The sequence below is a fragment of the Carassius carassius genome, chromosome 49 (genome assembly GCF_963082965.1).
Source record: "Carassius carassius chromosome 49, fCarCar2.1, whole genome shotgun sequence".
Lineage (NCBI taxonomy): Eukaryota > Metazoa > Chordata > Actinopteri > Cypriniformes > Cyprinidae > Carassius > Carassius carassius.
The window spans coordinates 13,360,693-13,379,582 of record NC_081803.1 but is presented as its reverse complement, the minus strand read 5'-3'; the positions used below and the strand labels follow the sequence as shown (position 1 = coordinate 13,379,582).

The 18,890-nt window shown below is 40.2% G+C and overlaps 1 protein-coding gene across 1 annotated transcript in view; it reads left to right on the top strand.

Annotated features, from left to right (window-relative positions):
• LOC132132680 (opioid-binding protein/cell adhesion molecule-like) overlaps positions 1-18,890 on the top strand; it is a 152,228-nt gene that overhangs the window by 55,634 nt on the left and 77,704 nt on the right. The gene's annotated exons all lie outside the window — the stretch shown is intronic.

Genomic DNA, 18,890 nt, shown 5'->3' with positions numbered 1-18,890 from the left:
AGGCTTACTTGAGCTGGAGGACTATGGTCAGAAAGATAACGCTCATCGAGGTTTTTTTTTTTTTTTTGTGGCCTTACAGCAGCACCTTGTTAGCGCATTTTCATGGCAAGTCCAACTTTGCCGTGGCGTGATCCAATAACCTCTAACAGCTCTACATACGCAGGGCAGGAGAATTGAGAAGGCTCAGTCTCAGCTTCTTCACCATCCTCAAATATCTCCTGCTTTTCCTGGGTAAAAACCCAGCAGAGCACTAACCTCAGTATCAGATAGTGTTAAAGATATAACATCATCCTCCCGAGGCTCTCTCTCGTCTGCCGCCATTACAAGCGCGAAAGGGAAAATCCCTCTTTAAAAAATTCAAACAGATCCACCTGTATTCTCACGAGCTCATTCTCCTCCGTGCCTCAGCAGCGGCGGGTCCTGAACCGCGGGAAGCAGATGGCTGCCTTTTTTCCTTTTTATTCGGAAGAGAGACGAACGAGAGCGGAGCTTTTTTTTCCTTGAAAAACACTCACAATGCACGCAGCTTGGCTTCTCAAAGACATCGCCTGCGTGCTCTTCACCCAAAGATCGTGTGTGTCATCGGGTGTCAATTTCTGTGGGGAAATCGTGGGTGGGGAAGTCGTGGCCTAATGGTTAGAGAGTCAGACTCACAATCGAAGGGTTGTGAGTTCGAGTCTCGGGCTGGCAGGAATTGTGGGTGGGGGGAGTGCATATACAGTGCTGTCTCCACCCTCAATACCACGACTGAGGTGCCCATGAGCAAGGCACCGAACCCCCAACTGCTCCCCGGGTGCTGCAGCATAAATGGCTGCCCACTGCTCCGGATGTGTGTTCACAGTGTGTGTGTGTGTGTTCACTGCTCTGTGTGTGTGCACTTCGAATGGGTTAAATGCAGAGCATGAATTCTGAGTATGGGTCACCATACTTGGCTGAATGTCACGTCACTTTCACTTTCAAATAACGCAGACACGGTCTAAACTGTCTAAATGCTTGCTAGTAGTCACCATGATATACAGAGAAAGATCGCTCTTACCAGTTCTTTAAGATGCAGGCTTCAAACAGAACAGTCAGTGAAGATGAAGAAGAGAATGACGTATTCTCCCAGTACCTGTTTATAGTTGCACTGGTAGTGACGTCAGAGGCTGTAGCCGGCCAACAAGTTGGTGTTTTTTCAATGCATTCTTCAGACACGGGTCAAGAGGTGTTCCCCATAGCGCCCCCTAGAGGACGCAGTTCGCAGTTCCCTTGAAAAGGAATCCATGTGACCTTATTATTATTTATTATTTTATTATTATTATTATTGTTATTATTTATCAATTTTTTTAACAAACAATTGAGAAATCACCGTTCTTGAGTTCGTGACTCTCCCAGATATATATGTCTTATCTGGGTTTGGAGCAGCTCTGTAGTAAACATATTGACTAAAAGATAACATCTTACAGTGCTGGTCAAGTTAATCTACTTTGGCATGTCATTTTATTCATTTATTGCGGTAACTAAAGACATTTGTTTAAAGAGTCTTTAACAGTAGAATAGCTGTATTTCATTCTTCATCTGTACTGAGATGGCACAGTACAGAAGCTGTTGACTTTATCAGTCAGGATTTTTATTCATCTGGTGCAAAGCTTTATTGACACTGACATGAAATTAAATCAGAAGGCCAGCTATTTGAAATGAATGAGCCAAGCTCTTCCTTGTTTCTACAATAAACTGTAATGCCTAAAATGAAATTTGTTAAGTGCACCTAATATTTATTTTCAACTGGCATCAACAAAGAAATGATAGAGATTTCTTAGAATTACTTGTTTTTCTTCTTTTTTTTTTGCAATGACATGTATTCAGATATAACAAGACTTTTATCAAGATAATTTTTAATGTATGTATGAATTTAGTTCTCTCAAGTTCACAAGTTGTTTTTGTATATATATATATATATATATATATATATATATATATATATATACTAACATACTGTATCGTCTGGACCAGACACACCATTTTTCATTTGATTTAACAAATCAATTATTCATTAGATCAACAAATGATCAGAGACCCCTCAGCCAATATACATACTAGATGCCAGGATGTCTGTGAAAGACTCCAGACCCCTGGTTACCATGGCAACCATGACACCTCAGCCATACCATATAACCTTTACGGCCTAAAAGTATGTGGAGAGGATCTTCCTCCTACTAAGTTCTCTCTGAAACATACTGCTATAAGAATTGACTCTTCTCTAATTAATTCATAGAAAAACCTTTCTTATAATGAACACACATATACTTCAGGTCATTGTGTATGTTGTTACTGTTGTTGTATATTGTATTTTTGTCTCGTATACTGTTTTATGCATGCTTGTGATAGAACTACTCATTCATGTAATTTTACCTGTATGCAATGTTACCATGTTTATGAATTCGTCTTCTGATGATCTAAACGAGAGTGTATATTATATGTTGGTACATAAGCAATATAGTATTCTAAGAATCTTGAAGATTCTTCTCTTGAATCTCCACTCGAGTTCCATTTTGCAAATTGTCATGCTTTCACAAAGGGTTGTAAAATCCTTAATTAGTTCCAACCTCCTGCTTTGAATTTCAGCCTTTCTCATTGGACAAGCTTATCCTGAGAGGCATAAACTGTCTCAGACTTTAAAAAGGCCCACAAACAGTTCCACCTTCTCTCTTGATCTGCTTTCCTTTTTTCTGTTAAGAGTATGTGAGCTTGAATTCTCTTGGATTCCTAAGTCTGCGCCAGGCTTCGTGCCTTGACTTTCCATTCACCAAAGATCTTAGGATCTCAGCTGATGTCTCTTTTAGCACTTGTCACTATCCACTGGGAAGAAACTCCCAATCACCATTGAGTCAGGACACCTTTGTAATTCATCACTCTTCAAAACCGTAAGAAAGTGATCGCAACTCCTACACCACCGAACCTCCAAACCATCAAGACTTTGCATCCAGACGCTCATTTCAGGCCAAAGAAATGCAAGTATCATACATTTAACCAAACAAAACAGAGGTTTAGTATAAGCAATAGACCCCTTTTTAAACAGCGCTGATGGTTTTACTCACGTGGTTAACTTACTCTTTTCATAGCTTCATTCTCTGGTTTTCTTGATGGTATCATCCAATAAAAAAATATTTTTGCCCTTTCCCCTGTATGAGTGATTTTATGTTGGTTTGTTCGTTTGTTAGACTAGTTTGCGTTAGTGTTTAGTTAATAAAAATCTTGTGCACAAATTACATGAATTACTGATTCTGCCTTCCAAATCAATGTCCCTTTATGATTCCAATTTTGCTATGCTCTAATGCATTAATACTGTATGAAAGTATTTTCTGTGGAAACGGAAAAATATCCTTTCTTAGCGTTGATATGAAATTACGCTAAGGGTTCACTGGACGGACAGATTAGTTGATGACAATATAATTCTGCTACAGTTACTGGCAGCTTATATAAATAATTGTAATTAATTATAATTAATTGTAATTATTTATATACATTTCCTTTTTGAGCTTAATTTACTTTTTGGGGATAAATATGTGTGATATTTAAATAAATGAAGCTCGGTTATTTTGTTATTTGGGGTCATTGCAAAAAGTATAGTTCACACAAAAATTATATATGTATATATATATTTTAATTTACTCATCCTTAGGCCATCCAAGATGTAGATGAGTTTGTTTCTTCATTGAAACAGATTTGGATAAATTTAGCATCACATCACTTGCTCACGAAAGCATCCTCTGTAGTAAATGGGTGCCGTCAGAATTAGTCGAGTCCAGTCTGTGAAATGACATTCTGTGAAGTGAAATCTTTGTGTTTGTAAGAAACAAATACATCATTAATGCCTTTTAACTTTAAACTGTTGTTTCTTGCCAAAATACGAATACTAATTCGTTTTTTTTATTTTTTATTAGAATTTTTTTTTTCTGAAACATTCTCATCTACAAATTTACAATGAGTAAATTTCCAGCAAATTTTCATTTTTGGTTGAGCAATTCCTTTAATATATCACACATTTAACAGAAATGAAGAACCATTGTTGAAATAGTTAATTTTTAAAGATTGACCTCACTTTCATATATCATGTTACCTTTATTTTCTGTTACTTTTTGTTTCTTTTTTATTGTATGGTTTCCATTAGAAAATTGGCACAGGTGCAGAGATTGTTAATTAGCAGTATTCTCATTTACCCTTCTTTATGAGAGCGTTTCGGTCTGTTATTCTTTTAGATCTCAGTGTTTCATGGCAGCAGTCATCAAAAATGTATTCTCATGAAAGTGTGCTGGAGTTTCATCTTAAAAAGAAAGTGTCACAATGAGACAGAATCTAAATTTTAATGGGATGGGGGTGGAGAAGGTGTTCCTGTAGATTGCTGACGATGGATGGCGACACAACGTCTGTTTTCCACGCATGAAGTTATATAACGATAACTCTATTTGGTCTGACACCCCCATTCCAATTCAAATGTAAAATACTCCATTACAAACAACTTCTGAAATCTGAAACAATCTGAAAATCCCAATGCCCTGCAGGATAAATAAAAGTGGCGGCTGGTAAAGAGCGACTTGGTGTAGTGAGCAGTAAACAGAATAAGATACAGTACATACATTAAGTCACTTCCTTGAGCCAATAAACATATGCCATCACGTTAAGCCTTTTGATAAGCCCCACACAGAATACCTGAACAAGGGTTCTGTCTCTAAACGTTGAAAGCTGCTCTCTTAATTATGATTCAGCAGAATTTTGTTCCAGCCCAACGGCAAGATGTTAGCTTGCTTGTGGGAGAAACTCAAATGTAGCATCTCCTTTCGCCCCACTGCTGCATCAAACCCGTCTGGTCTGATTTGACTAGATGGCTCTGCAAAAGATCTCCGGTCTCCCTGGTAATCTCAGCAGCTGTCTGCAGCGGAGGTGCAATCCTACAGGGTTCCCGCTGCAGTTAGCCAGGGATTATTTTTTCATGATAAGGTCTGTATCTGCTCTTCCTGTGGCTACTCCAGCCCATGCTCCAGTGAGGACAGATTTTGCTTATTAGTCTGGGTGACATGCTGGAGCAGAGGGGCTGTGTTCTGCCTTGAGGACACCGCAGTTTAGAAGAAGTGGAAATGAGAGGCATTTCCCCGGCCGTGTGTGGGGGAAGTAGAACAGAAGTGTGATATTGCATTAAGTTTGGGGTGAAATAGCTTCACCTCCTCATTTCCAGCTGCATATATGCATCCATAAAGTCTCACAACAACAAGTACAATAGGCAAATTAGTGCAAGGTTTCAAAAGGAAACATTGTTTGAGTGGAATTCTATGGATGCCATAATGATTTTAATTGTGAACTGCTGCATTTACATTTTTTTTTAGATTGTTGCATTTTATTTTCCTGTTGAACAGTGTTTTCTGCTAAATTATTTTCTTAATGAGTCTACTTAAAAAAAAAATTTGGAAGCTGGAAATAAAAAAAAAGATTATCAGGAGTTCCTTTTACAAGAAAATATTATTTCAGTCTTTCTTCTAAATTCATAGTTCAACTAGTTACTGCTCCGGGTGTGTGTGTGTGTGTGTTCACTGCTGTGTGTGTGCACTTTGGATGGTTTAAATTCAGAGCACGAATTCTGAGTATGGGTCACCATACTTGGCTGTATGTTACTTCAGTTCACTTCACTTCAGTTCACTTCACTTCACGTCACTTCACTTCACTTCACTTCACTTCACTTCACTTCACTTCACTTCACTTTGTAAATAAAGGCCTTCTGAAGTAAAGTGATGTTAGTATATTTCTTTCCATACTTAAAATGTTTTAAACCATAATCTCTAGCTTCTGCTAACTATCATACACGTTCACGCGTGAGTGGCGTTCCAGCGGATGATATAGGCATAGCTTAAGCTCCACTAAGAAGAGACATAATAGTCATAATTAGAAGTACAAAAACAAGATTTGTAAAGAAATATGTCTGAGGATTTCGATATACTGTATGCCAAGAGTATATTCTAACTGGAGTTTACACTACACCTAAATATGAATATTTTTCTCACACAAACGGTTCGCTTTGTTTCAGAAGGACTTTTTTAAGCCTCTGGAGCTGTAAGGAGACTTGACCCCCCATTCACTGGCATTATAAAGAGTCAGGACATTTATAATATACCTCAGATTATATTTGTCTGAAAGAAGAAAGTCATTTTTGGGTGAACTATCCCTTTAAGCTATATATAAAATATGTGTTAAAGGCATATGCAATCTGGCTTTTCTTGCACATTTGTTGTTCTAAAGATTTTGCGATAATTTTATCAAGACATGATGCTGTGTAGTAAAATATTGTTTGCAGCATTTGTCATTTTTATACTACTGTTTATTAACAATATTTCTTATACAAAGAAATTGGATTTGTGTTCCTTTTCTTTGAAGATAAGAACCAGCACGTCCTGACAAAGCTTGCTTTATAAATCCATTCACTTATATCACTCCCATTATCATGCATTTGTTGTTCATGTTCACCCGCTGCCTGATTTGTAGTCACAGATTTCTTATCCTGCTAATGAAAGAAGGAACCAATTCCATGCGCTACTGGTCAAACACACTTCATTACGGTGGGTGGTGTAGTTGGGTCAATGTGAGCATGGTCCATACTGCACACACTGTTTATACCTTTCTCCCTCAAAAGGGCAAGTTAAGTGGCCCTGGAAGCGGGAGTGATTTCTGTCTGCGGTGTGCCGAAGTAGAAAAATGATGGTAAATGTAGTGAAGTTACTGATCAATAGTGCATTTCTGCACAGTGTGAAAACAACATCACTCACGCTGGAAGAGAACAGTGATTTTTATCAATATGTTTTTTTTTCTGCTTTTCCTCCACCCAAGAAAATCTAAAATGGTGGGCACAGTACATTTTTTGCATTTCATTTTTGTGTACATCAAAGCTTCAAAGCCTTCAGCTCAGAAGCTTGTGCTTCAACTGATGAAAACTTTCAAATATATATTGAACTTCCTCCAGAATGGCATCTGGCCTACATAATATATACCCCAGAATGTTGCTGTAATAAAATATTTTATCACCAATTGCAGCCTTCTTCATTTCCTTCTCCTTTAGTTTTGTTAAAGCACAGCATGTGCCCCTCAGTCTGTGAACAATGTTTATGCATGGTGTATTGTCTTAGGGCTTCTTAATGTTGTATGGATGTAGACCGAGTGAACTTTAAAATCGGTGGAAGAATCGTTGCCTTCTAAGCCATGACTAATTTAAGACCAAAGCCTCCAAACACTCTAAAGTAATCCCCAGTCTTTCACTGCAGTCTGCAACCTTTGATGAAAGTCAATGAAGATCAAGGGAGCCTGTCAAGCACTTTCCAATTTGTCAAGCCTAATATAAATAAAAGTCACTTTTTTTTCCGGGGAATACTGGGTTGTTGAATTCCGACTTTCTTTCAACAGGTTATTTGCTATATGAATAATCCATTCTGAAAAACAAGACAGGAAAGAGTCCAAAAACAGTCTCTGGATATGTTTGTCTCATGATTACATTTAATATATTTAATTTTAATATGCTTCATTCAACATCGTTCAGTGGAAGATCATTCATCTTAGAATAGTTTGTTTTTGATTTATACATTTTTAAAGCCTATTAAACAAATAATAATAAAAAATAGACCCAAGTGATGCAAATGAGCAAGGAAGATTTACTGATGCCACTTACTACTGGTAACCAGTCACTCACAGATCGACCAGTTTACATACTTGGACAGTGTTATCTCACAGGATGGCGATGCAGAACCAGATGTAACCCATGCATTGGCAAAGCAGCCAGTGTGTTCCAAAGGATGAGCAACATCTGGTCACCCAGCATTAACACATCACTTAATATCTGTCTCTATATGCCCATTGTGTTACCAATGGCAATCTATGCCTGTGAGACCTGGAAAAATACAGTGCGCATTGGCCACAAGCTGGACAAATTCCACCAGCGGCGTCTTAGATGTATTCTACGTGTCACATACCACGACTATGTTACAAATAAAGAGACTCTGCGCAGGGCTAAAACTCATAGACTTCCACTTCCATTGTGTCTGAGCGTCATATCAAACTGACAGGGCACATCCTGTGGCAACCAGAACATGCATTGCAAAAATAGCACTGACATGGATGCGTCCAATGGATGTCGAAGAGTACATTCAAAGAGGATTTAAAGCGAGCTGGCATTAAATGGGAAGAAATTGAAACCCATGCAGGCAATCGCTATCAGTGGAACTTCCTTGCTGCCCAACGTGCCCTTTTGCGCAGATGGGGCTAAGAAGAATATATATATATATATATATATATATATATATATATATATATATATATATATATATATATATAAAACATTACAATTTAACCTCATAAGACCAGAGAAAAAAGTTTTAGGAAAAAAAATATTTCTTTCCATGTCTTTACATTGTTAGAGCATTCAAAATAATGTAAACATTTTTTTTTTAAATCATTAATGTATTATGTCATAGGGAATTTCTTAAAAAAAAAAATCTTTGAATGAACATGCATAGGCAAAAACAATATTTTTTTTTTAATCACCAATACATTTTTAATACAATGATTAATAATTGACAGGATTTTAATAATAATTTCATATAATATTGAAATATAATTTCTTTCCCTATTAATTTGTTATGTCTCCCAAAATGTGTAAAAAACATGATTTTAGTCCCGGTGTCCTCATATGAGGACAGGCATGAAATCAACGTCCTGTTTCGTAACAAAGTCATATTTTGATTTGAAACCCCAAAACATTTTCCTGAGATGTTGATTTATGACGCACAATTTAAAAATGTTGCGATACATTTAAATGATAGAAATGATTAAAGATTTAAATGATAATTACAAAATATTATTATATTTCCATAAGAGTGACTGTAACGTATGACAGACACAGGATGTAAACGCAAGGCGTATTTATTGACAAACAGCAAGAAGGTCAGGTAAATGAGCAAGATCACAGGAGACACAGGCGGGCGGACACAAGGCTGATGGACAGATGATGCAGGGACTTCGGTGGACAACAGGTGGTGGTGCTCCGTCCAGTGACGAGCCCTAGAATCCCGGTGAGTGAGTAATCCTAGTGAAGAAGCTGTAATCCAGTGTTGAGTGACGATCCAGGAACGAAGACAGGAAGACTAGGCAGGAACAAGGACACAGGAACAGCACGGGAGCACACCGGGGAGAAAACAACGATCTGACAACATGAAACACCAGTTACTGAACTTATATAGGAACAAACAATTGAAACCAGCTGGCGCTGCTGATCATCGCTGATCAGTGACCATGCCCACACACACACACACAACAGCACGCTAGACGAAAGAGAGAGAGTGAATTCATGAACCGTGACAGTACCCCCTCCCCTAAGAACGCCTCCTGGCGTTCCCTGGCAGACTTACATGACGATTGTAATCATCGATCAGAGAGTGATCCAGAATGTCTCTAGCGGGAACCCAACTTCTCTCCTCCGGACTGTAACCCTCCCAGTCCACCAGGTACTGAAATCCGCGTCCCCTTCTTCTCGAGTCCAGAATACGACTAACCAAATAAGTAGGTTCCCCATCTACGAGACGCGGCGGGGGAGGAACCGGGACAGGCGGATTAATAGGTGCCCAAAACACGGGCTTGATTTTGGATACATGGAAGGCGGGGTGAATTCTCCTGTACGTAGGAGAAAGTTTGAGGCGGACTGTCACCGGACTAATGATCTTGGTGACAGGAAACGGGCCGATAAATTTTGGGGCAAGCTTATTAGAGACGGAGCGGAGAGGAATATTCTTAGTAGAAAGCCACACATTTTGACCGACGACGTATACGGGAGGCTTTGACCGGTGGCGATAGGCCTTGGCCTTGGTGCGCGCCCCCACTTGGAGGAGAGTCTCACGGGCTCTAGTCCAAGTGTGGTGACACCTCTGGACGAAGGCGTGAGCGGAGGGGACCGAGACTTCGGATTCCGTACTGGCAAAAACTGGTGGCTGGTAACCTAAACTACACTAAAACGGAGTAAGGCCCATAGCTGACACTGGAAACGAGTTATGGGCGTACTCTACCATAGAAAGTTGTTGGCTCCAAGAGGAAGGATTCTTGGAAACCAAACATCGCAACACTCTCTCCAGATCTTGGTTGGCTCTCTCTGATTGACCATTGCTTTGGGGGTGAAACCCCAAAGAGAGACTAACCGTTGCCCCCAATAATCTACAAAACTCTTGCCAAAATTTGGACACAAATTGGGGACCCCTGTCGGAGACCACGTCCATCGGGAGGCCATGTAAATGAAAGACGTGATCTATGACAGTAACCGCTGTCTCCTTGGCTGAAGGTAATTTGGGCAAGGCGATAAAATGAGCCGCCTTCGAGAACCGGTCCACGACCGTCAAAATGACAGTCTTGCCCTGGGAGGGTGGGAGGGCGGTGACAAAATCTAGCGCGATGTGGGACCAGGGTCTCGAAGGGACTGACAGCGGTTGTAGTTTTCCATCAGGGGGTCGGTTGGACGTCTTACCAGTGGCACAAACAGAGCAAGCCAAAACAAAACTACGGATATCACGAGCCATTAACGGCCACCAGAATCGTTGCTTAACCAAAAAACTGGTACGATTGACTCCTGGATGACAAGCTATACTGGAGCAATGACCCCACTGAATGACTTCAGACCGATACTCCTCAGGCACAAATAACCGGTTCGGTGGGCATTCGGGCGGAGGCTTTACCCCTTCTAAGGCCTTCATGACCCTCGATTCGACCTCCCATCTGAGAGTGGAGACCACTAATGTCTCGGGTAAAATACACTCCGGAGTAGACGGGCGTTCGGAATGGTCAAAAATACGAGATAAGGAATCGGGTTTGATGTTTTTGGAACCCGGGTGGTACGAAAGAGAAAAGTCAAAACGACCGAAAAAAGTGCCCACCGAACCTGCCTAGAGTTGAGTCTTTTAGCAGTTCTAATGTATTCTAGGTTCTTGTGATCGGTCCAAACGATAAAAGGTACCCCAGAACCTTCTAACCAGTGCCGCCATTCCTCCAGTGCTAACTTGACTGCCAACAACTCCCGGTTACCAATGTCATAATTACATTCAGCAGGTGATAAACGATGAGAAAAAAATGTGCAAGGGTGAACCTTATCGTCTGTGGCAGAACGTTGAGAAAGAACTGCTCCTACCCCCACCTCTGACGCGTCGACCTCCACCACGAACTGCCGTGATGGATCAGGGGCAACGAGGATGGGAGCCGAAACGAAGCGGCTCTTGAGTTTGGCAAATACAGCTTCCGCTGTATCAGACCACCTGAACGTCATTCTGGGGGAGGTCAAGGCGGTCAGAGGAGCCACTAGACGGCTGAAGTTATGAATAAAACGTCGATAAAAATTGGCGAATCCCAGAAACCTCTGTAGGGCCTTATGGGAATCTGGACTTGGCCAATCTATCACAGCCTTAATCTTATCAGGATCCATACGCACTCCCTCAGATGAGACGATGTACCCTAAAAAGGGGACGGACTGTGCATGAAATACGCATTTCTCCGCCTTGACAAAAAGCCCATTCTCTAGCAACCTTTGAAGCACTCGTCTGACGTGCTGAACCTTTCCTGGAGAGAAGAGGAAAAGATCAATATGTCATCCAGGTAAACATATATGAATTGATCGACCATATCTCTCAACACGTCATTGACGAGTGCTTGGAAGACCGCGGGCAAATTGGAGAGCCCGAAGGGCATAACCAAGTATTCAGAGTGCTCTCTGGGGGTATTAAATGCGGACTTCCATTCATCTCCCTTCCTTATGCGAACCAAATGATAAGCGTTACGTAAATCCAATTTTGTAAAGATAGATGCTCCCTGCAATCGTTCGAAAGCTGAAGACATCAACGGCAAAGGATAAGTATTCTTTACCGTGATGTTGTTCAACCCTCGATAATCAATGCACGGTCGCAGAGACCCATCCTTCTTCCCCACAAAAAAGAACCCTGCCCCCGCTGGAGATGAGGAAGGTCTAATGAATTTGGATGCTAGAGAACCAGAAATATATTTCTCCATAGCCTCCCTCTCTGGAACAGAAAGTGAAAATAACTTGCCCTTGGGCGGAGACCCACCTGGTACTAAGTCTATAGCACAGTCATAGGGACGATGTGGAGGAAGAGAAGGAGCACGAGACTTACTGAACACTTCTCTCAGGTCCTGGTACTCTTCGGGCACGTTAGACAAATTCACCACCTCCTTCTGGAAAACAGACACAGGTACAGACGAACACGCAGACACCAGACATGACTCATGACACTTATTACTCCACATAGAAATGGTGTTGTGCCCCCAATCGACTCTGGGATTGTTTTGTGTGAACCAAGGATGACCAAGTACGATGGGTGCCAGAGATGAGCTTATGAGGAGGAATGTTATTGTCTCAGTGTGGCTGCCAGACGTGATGAGAGTGATGGGTTCAGAGGCATGTGTAATGTTGGAGAGCCGTTGTCCATTGAGAGCATTGACAGTGATCTTGTATGTGAGAGGGGTGGTGGAAAGGTTAGCCAGTTCAATATCCATAAAATTACCTTCTGCCCCTGAATCCAATAAAGCCTGGGTGTCGTGAGTGTTGGTTGCCCACCTTAGTCTTACTGGAAGGAGAGTAGATGATGATGGTGAGGATGAGGTCTTCCCGGTGGAGATCCCGCCCGATAGTAGCCTCATAGTCACTACCGGGCTTGGTCTTTTAATGGCCATGAGTGGATGAAGTGGCTCGCCCTCCCACAGTAAAGGCACAGTCCATGGGATCTCCGCCGTTCCTTCTCCTCCCGGGAAAGCCGAGCTCTACCCACCTGCATGGGTTCCGGATCATAAGAGGGGCTGACCGTATCCAGGAATTCAGAACGTCGGTTCTCCATACCGCGAACTGGATGATCTTGTTGGAAACGGCCCATTCTGTTCAGCCGAGCATCTACTCGAAGTGCTAATTCGATAAGTCCATTGAGACTAGTAGGAAGGTCCAGCATGTAAATCTCCCTCTGAATACGGTCAGCCAACCCATGCAGGAATCTGTCCCACTCCACCTCCTCATTCCATCGGCACTCTGCAGCCAGGGTGCGGAACTGGATGGAATACTCCGACACTGAACCGTGACCTTGGCGAAGATCGGCGAGTAGTCTGACCGCCTCCCTACCCACCACCGCCCGATCGAAAACCCTCCTCATCTCCTCGGAGAGTGCCTGGAACGAGGCGCAGCACGGGTCTTGATTCTCCCACACACTGCCGTTCCCCAGAGAGCCGCCTGGCCGGAGAGTAGCATCAGCACAAATGCCACCTTGGATCGCTCTTGGTTGAACGTCTGAGGCTGTAATGCAAAGAGCATAGAATATCGGGTCAGAAAAGCTCTGCAAAACTCTGGTTCACCTGAATAACCTTCGGGTGTCGCTAGTCTCGGTTCGCGCCGCGGCTGCGGCTCTGGAAGAGGGGGTGGAGTCGGCGGTGTGGGTGGCGCAGTGGAGACTCGGAGCTGTTGTATCTGCTGGGTGAGCTCGGATACCTGCGTCACAAGCGCTTGGACCGCCCTCCCTGTGAGGGAGATGTTCTCCTCCTGGGAGTCCATTCTAGCGATACTTCGAGCCGCAAACTCGTCCCACGTAGAAGCGCCTGCTACATCCATAATGTCAGATCGTTCTGTAACGTATGACAGACACAGGATGTAAACGCAAGGCGTATTTATTGACGAACAGCAAGAAGGTCAGGTAAATGAGCAAGATCACAGGAGACACAGGCGGGCGGACACAAGGCTGATGGACAGATGACGCAGGGACTTCAGTGGACAACAGGTGGTGGTGCTCGGTCCAGTGACGAGCCCTAGAATCCCGGTGAGTGAGTAATCCTAGTGAAGAAGGCAGGAACAAGGACACAGGAACAGCACGGGAGCACACCGGGGAGAAAACATTGATCTGACAACATGAAACACCAGTTACTGAACTTATATAGGAACAAACAATTGAAACCAGCTGGCGCTGCTGATCATCGCTGATCAGTGACCACGCCCACACACACACACACAACAGCACGCTAGACGAAAGAGAGAGAGTGAATTCATTCACCGTGACAGTGACACTAAAGCAATTTCAGTTATTTTTGATGACCAGGAGAGGGAGTGGTCATGGTGAAACATACAATCATTTGGTATCTTTTAAAAGCCCTGAATGTGCTCTGTACAAAACATGCAGACTTAAAAGTGTGACATGCACAGTCTCAGAGAAATTCACAAAAATATAATGTCTTCATATGAGGCCGCAGGGTCTTAAGAGGATAACATTTCTGTAATCTATACAACCTGTACCAGTCAACAGTTTTTGAACAGTAAGATTTTTTATGTTTTATTAGGAAAATTATCTTCTGCTCACCATGCCTGCATTTTTTTAATCCAAAGTACAGCAAAAGAAATTTAGTGAAATATTTTTACTATTTTAACTGATTTCTATTTGAATATATTTTAAAATGTAATTAATTTCTGTGATCAAAGCTGAATTGTAAGCATCATTTCTCCAAGCAGTCTCCAATGCCACATGATCCTTCAGAAATCATTCTGCTGATTTGTTGCTGAAGAAACATTTTATTATTATTATTATTATTATTATTATTATTATTATTATTATTATTCTTTTTATTATTATCAATATTTAAAACAGCTGAGTAATTTATTTATTTATTGTGCAGCAAATCAGATAATCAGAATGATTTTTGAAGGATTGTGTGACTGGATGCTAAAAATTTAGTTTTGAATTCACAATTAATTACATTTTAAAATATATTAAAATAAAAACATTTTTTATTTTAAATAGTAAATTTTTTTTTATATGTTTTACTGTTTTGCTGTACTTTGAATCAAATAAATGCAGGCTTGGTGAACAGAAGAGACTTCTTTAAAAAAAACATTAACAGTACTGTTACAGCTATAACTGCAATAGCTGGACGCTTTTGTTCATATTACGGATTTCCTGGTATGACTTTATGCGCGAGATCACCCTCTGGCTTCAAGTATGAATGAAACACACACTGGCATGAGTGTTTAGCACTCCTCAATGTTAATCTTGCCTTGTCCTTGGTTCGAATAAATTATAAGGTCTTGCGCAGACTATCCAGTCTTTTTTAATTTAAATCTATATTTTTTCACACTGGCCATTGAAAACCTCTATGGCCCGAAAAAGTGTGAAGTAATCTAAGCCCCTGCCACCGTTGCAAACAGAAACCTCTCCCTCACACTGTTCTAATTGGCTTTGATGTGTTGCCAGCATTTTAACTTTCTGCATGGACAGAAAAATTACTGGGTGATGATGTTTGGGGACCAAATCAGGGACCAAAAATCAACCTTTCTGTCATTTTCTTTGAGACGATGAGTAAATGGTAAACAAAATATTTCAAATTCAATTGTGTTCACTTATAAGACAAGGTCAAAGACAATAATCAGTTAACATTCAAAGCATCTTAATCACTTCATTGAACCTGACCTCTCAGGAATAGTAAGTCAATTCTGTATCATGCAAAACAAAAATTGCTTTGAATCTCTGGCATTAAAATGCATGATATCAGTTCATAATTACTGATTAGCACAATGAGTCCAATTATAGCCAACAAGGACTAATCTGAAATGTCACCTCAGCAGTTTGTGTAATTATATACCTACTGTACAAATACAGAAATGAATTTCTGTTGGTTGTGACGTGTACATTTTACACTAATTAGACATTTTACAGCTTGAAGACCAAACAACTTGAAGTAGTAGTTCATGCAGATTTAAATGGGAGAAAAGGATTATACTGACAATCCTGAGCATATGTTTTATCTGGAAAAATGGGGAGATTTTTAGATAAAGTGAATGTACATGTACTGTACCTCACAAGATTACTGTAGTTTGCAATTTTACATGTTTTAATTTAGTGCTATTTATTATTATTATTTAAATTTTACATATATATATATATATATATATAATGTAAACATAAACATTTTTTTGCTTTAGTAATATAATTAGATAACCTTATATTTATATCCAATCTAAGCCTCTGAGAAAGACTGTGTTTGTATAGGACTCACAATGGCATTGTGTTAGCCAGATGTTTATGTCACTTGATTTTCATTCACAGATGACAGAAAGATCTGCACTGATTGTGCAGACTTCAAGGTGGCTCTTATTTGTGGAGTTTTATCTGTGATCATTTTTTGCTATCAGTCTCAATAATCTTACTGGCATCACACACCATATCGCCATCTGCAGGTGGGCTGCGTTCTCACACATATCCAGACACACAGGTCAAATTATCCCTGAAGTGCTGAAAGATTATTAAAACAATTATATATTTTTCAAAATATTTTTCTTCTTTTTTGTTTTCAATAGTTTTGTTTTGCTTTTCAATTCAAATTAAAATTTGCATCACTTATGTTTTCTTATTATTTATTTTCTGAAAAATATTTTTAAGTTAACAATTTTCCTCGTAGTTTTAGCTATAATAGCTATTTTACCGCATTGCCAAATGCCCATTCTGCACTGCATCTATTAACTGTCCCCTATAGGCTGCGTTTAGTTTTAGTTTCTTGCAATCTTAACGCCTGTTTCAAGGTTTTACAATAAAACCAACATAGTGCTTCATGGTTGCAAACCTCCATCAATCATAAAGCATGTTGAGATAGACCAACAGACCCAAATGGCCAGGGCTGGATCTAGTTATGGCTCTAGTTATGGCTATGATTTTCAGTTAGAGACAGCTGTGCTCACATCAATTTATCTTGCTTATCTTTCTCCTTTTTAGGGGAGCTTTCTTTGTCATTGTGTGAAAATCATTCTTCTGCCACAGATCGATCTATCTATCTATCTATCTATCTATCTATCTATCTATCTATCTATCTATCTATCTATCTATCTATCTATCTATCTATCTATCTATCTATCTATCACCACATGGGGTTGTACCTATCTGTTGACATGGCTTTACAGTTGGTTTAGTTTCAATCTTTCCTCGATGAACACATTGGAAACCTTTGCCACTGTTTCCTCAAGGCTGGCTGATTAGTAAACGAAGTTAAAACGGTTACATACCCCGACGGTGCTTGTGAAAAGATACCTGCTATGCCATAACAAATGTGTGACAGATAAAAAATGTGCGGGCCATGAGCCGCTCCCTGTATGAGATTTGTCATCATATCCAGTCCAGTTGCTTCAGGGTCAGGACTCAAATTAATTCCTAACCGACTACAGCACGCTGCGTGAGTGATAGTGGAGGCTGCTATTTTTGAACAATAGAAATGCATGTGTCTGCTGGCTGGATGGATGCAATGGTGGTACCAGGTCATTTTAAATTGCACTGCAATTTACTAACATTTTGTGAAACCGCTCAGAGGAGTTTCTTTGTGTTGCACAGTAGCACTGCAGGAAAGGATGTCCCTTTAAAAACCATTAAAACTTTGGGCCACCCTAACACATTTATATACCGTAAAAAAAAAATTAATAAAATGAATATACAATCTTATTTAGAGGAATAGTTTGCCCCAAAAAATACAATTTATTGAAAATGTACTCCAAGATGTAGATAATTTAGTTTCTTTGGCAGAACAGATTAGAAGAAATGTAACATTAAATAATTTGCTCACCAAAGGATCCTCTGCAGTGACATGACATTCAGCCAAGTATGGTGACCCATACTCAGAATTCATGCTCTGCTTTTAACCCATCCAAAGTGCACACACAGAGCAGTGAACACACACACAGAGCAGTGGGCAGCCATTTATGCTGCAGCACCCGGGGAGCAGTTGGGGGTTCGGTGCCTTGCTCAAGGGCACCTAAGTCGTGGTATTGCAGGTGGAGAGAGAACTGTATGCACTCCCCCCACCCACAATTCCTGCCAGTCCAAGACTCAAACTCACAACCTTTCGATTGGGAGTCCAACTCTCTAACCATTAGGTCACGGCTTCCCCAGTGCCATCAGAAAAAATATGTCCAAACATCTGAAAAAATATAATCTAGAAGTATTTTACACAACTCTAGTCAATCAGTAAACATCTTGTGAAGTGAAAATCTGGGTTTATAAAAAATGCTTGGATCCTGTTTGAGAGAGGAAGAGTTATTATGGATAATGGACTGATATTTTGGACAGAAGAGATGGTTTGACATTAAAATGCTTTAATGATGCATTTGTTTCTAACAAACAAACAGCTATTTGCTTCACAAGATGTTAACTGATAGACTGGACTCGTGGATTACTTATTGTGATGTTTTTATCAGGTGTTTGGACACTTATTCTGATGGCACCCATTCACTGACTAGGATCCACTGATTTTTTTTTTTTTTTTTTTTTTGGGGGCGAACTATTCCTTTAAGGTTTAGAAAAGCCATATTTTTTATTTTATTAAACAAAGCTCCATTTCCATGATTTTTGTAACAAAGCCATGCATGGTGATGGAGACAGGTGTGCCAGCAAAGAAAATATTGTCTTTTCACATTGATATTCAAAGCAGCAGGTTACCAGAAATATTAAAGGTCTTTGTTGTGTATTTCAACTAACAATTACGAGTCTTAAACGGAGGAACTTAAAACAAGACGCTATTGTTTTGCTGCACATGCTGCTTTGTGTGTGTCAAAAGTATTGCTCAAAATGAGAAGAAAAAAATCTTGTTCTTTTAATGCAGAAGTTAGCAGTTAGACTAAGTGAACAAGAATCACCATAATATGTTCATTTCTCATTCATTTTGATGTTTAAGAACTAAAAGACACGATGGAAGAACATCTGTGCGATCTGTTTCTTGCCTTGAGGAAACCGCAGCTTAGGCATGAAATTTATTCAAAGGAATTAAACATTCTAGATCGAGTGTAACTATGAACATACATCAAACCTCTTCGTAAAGTCTTTGAT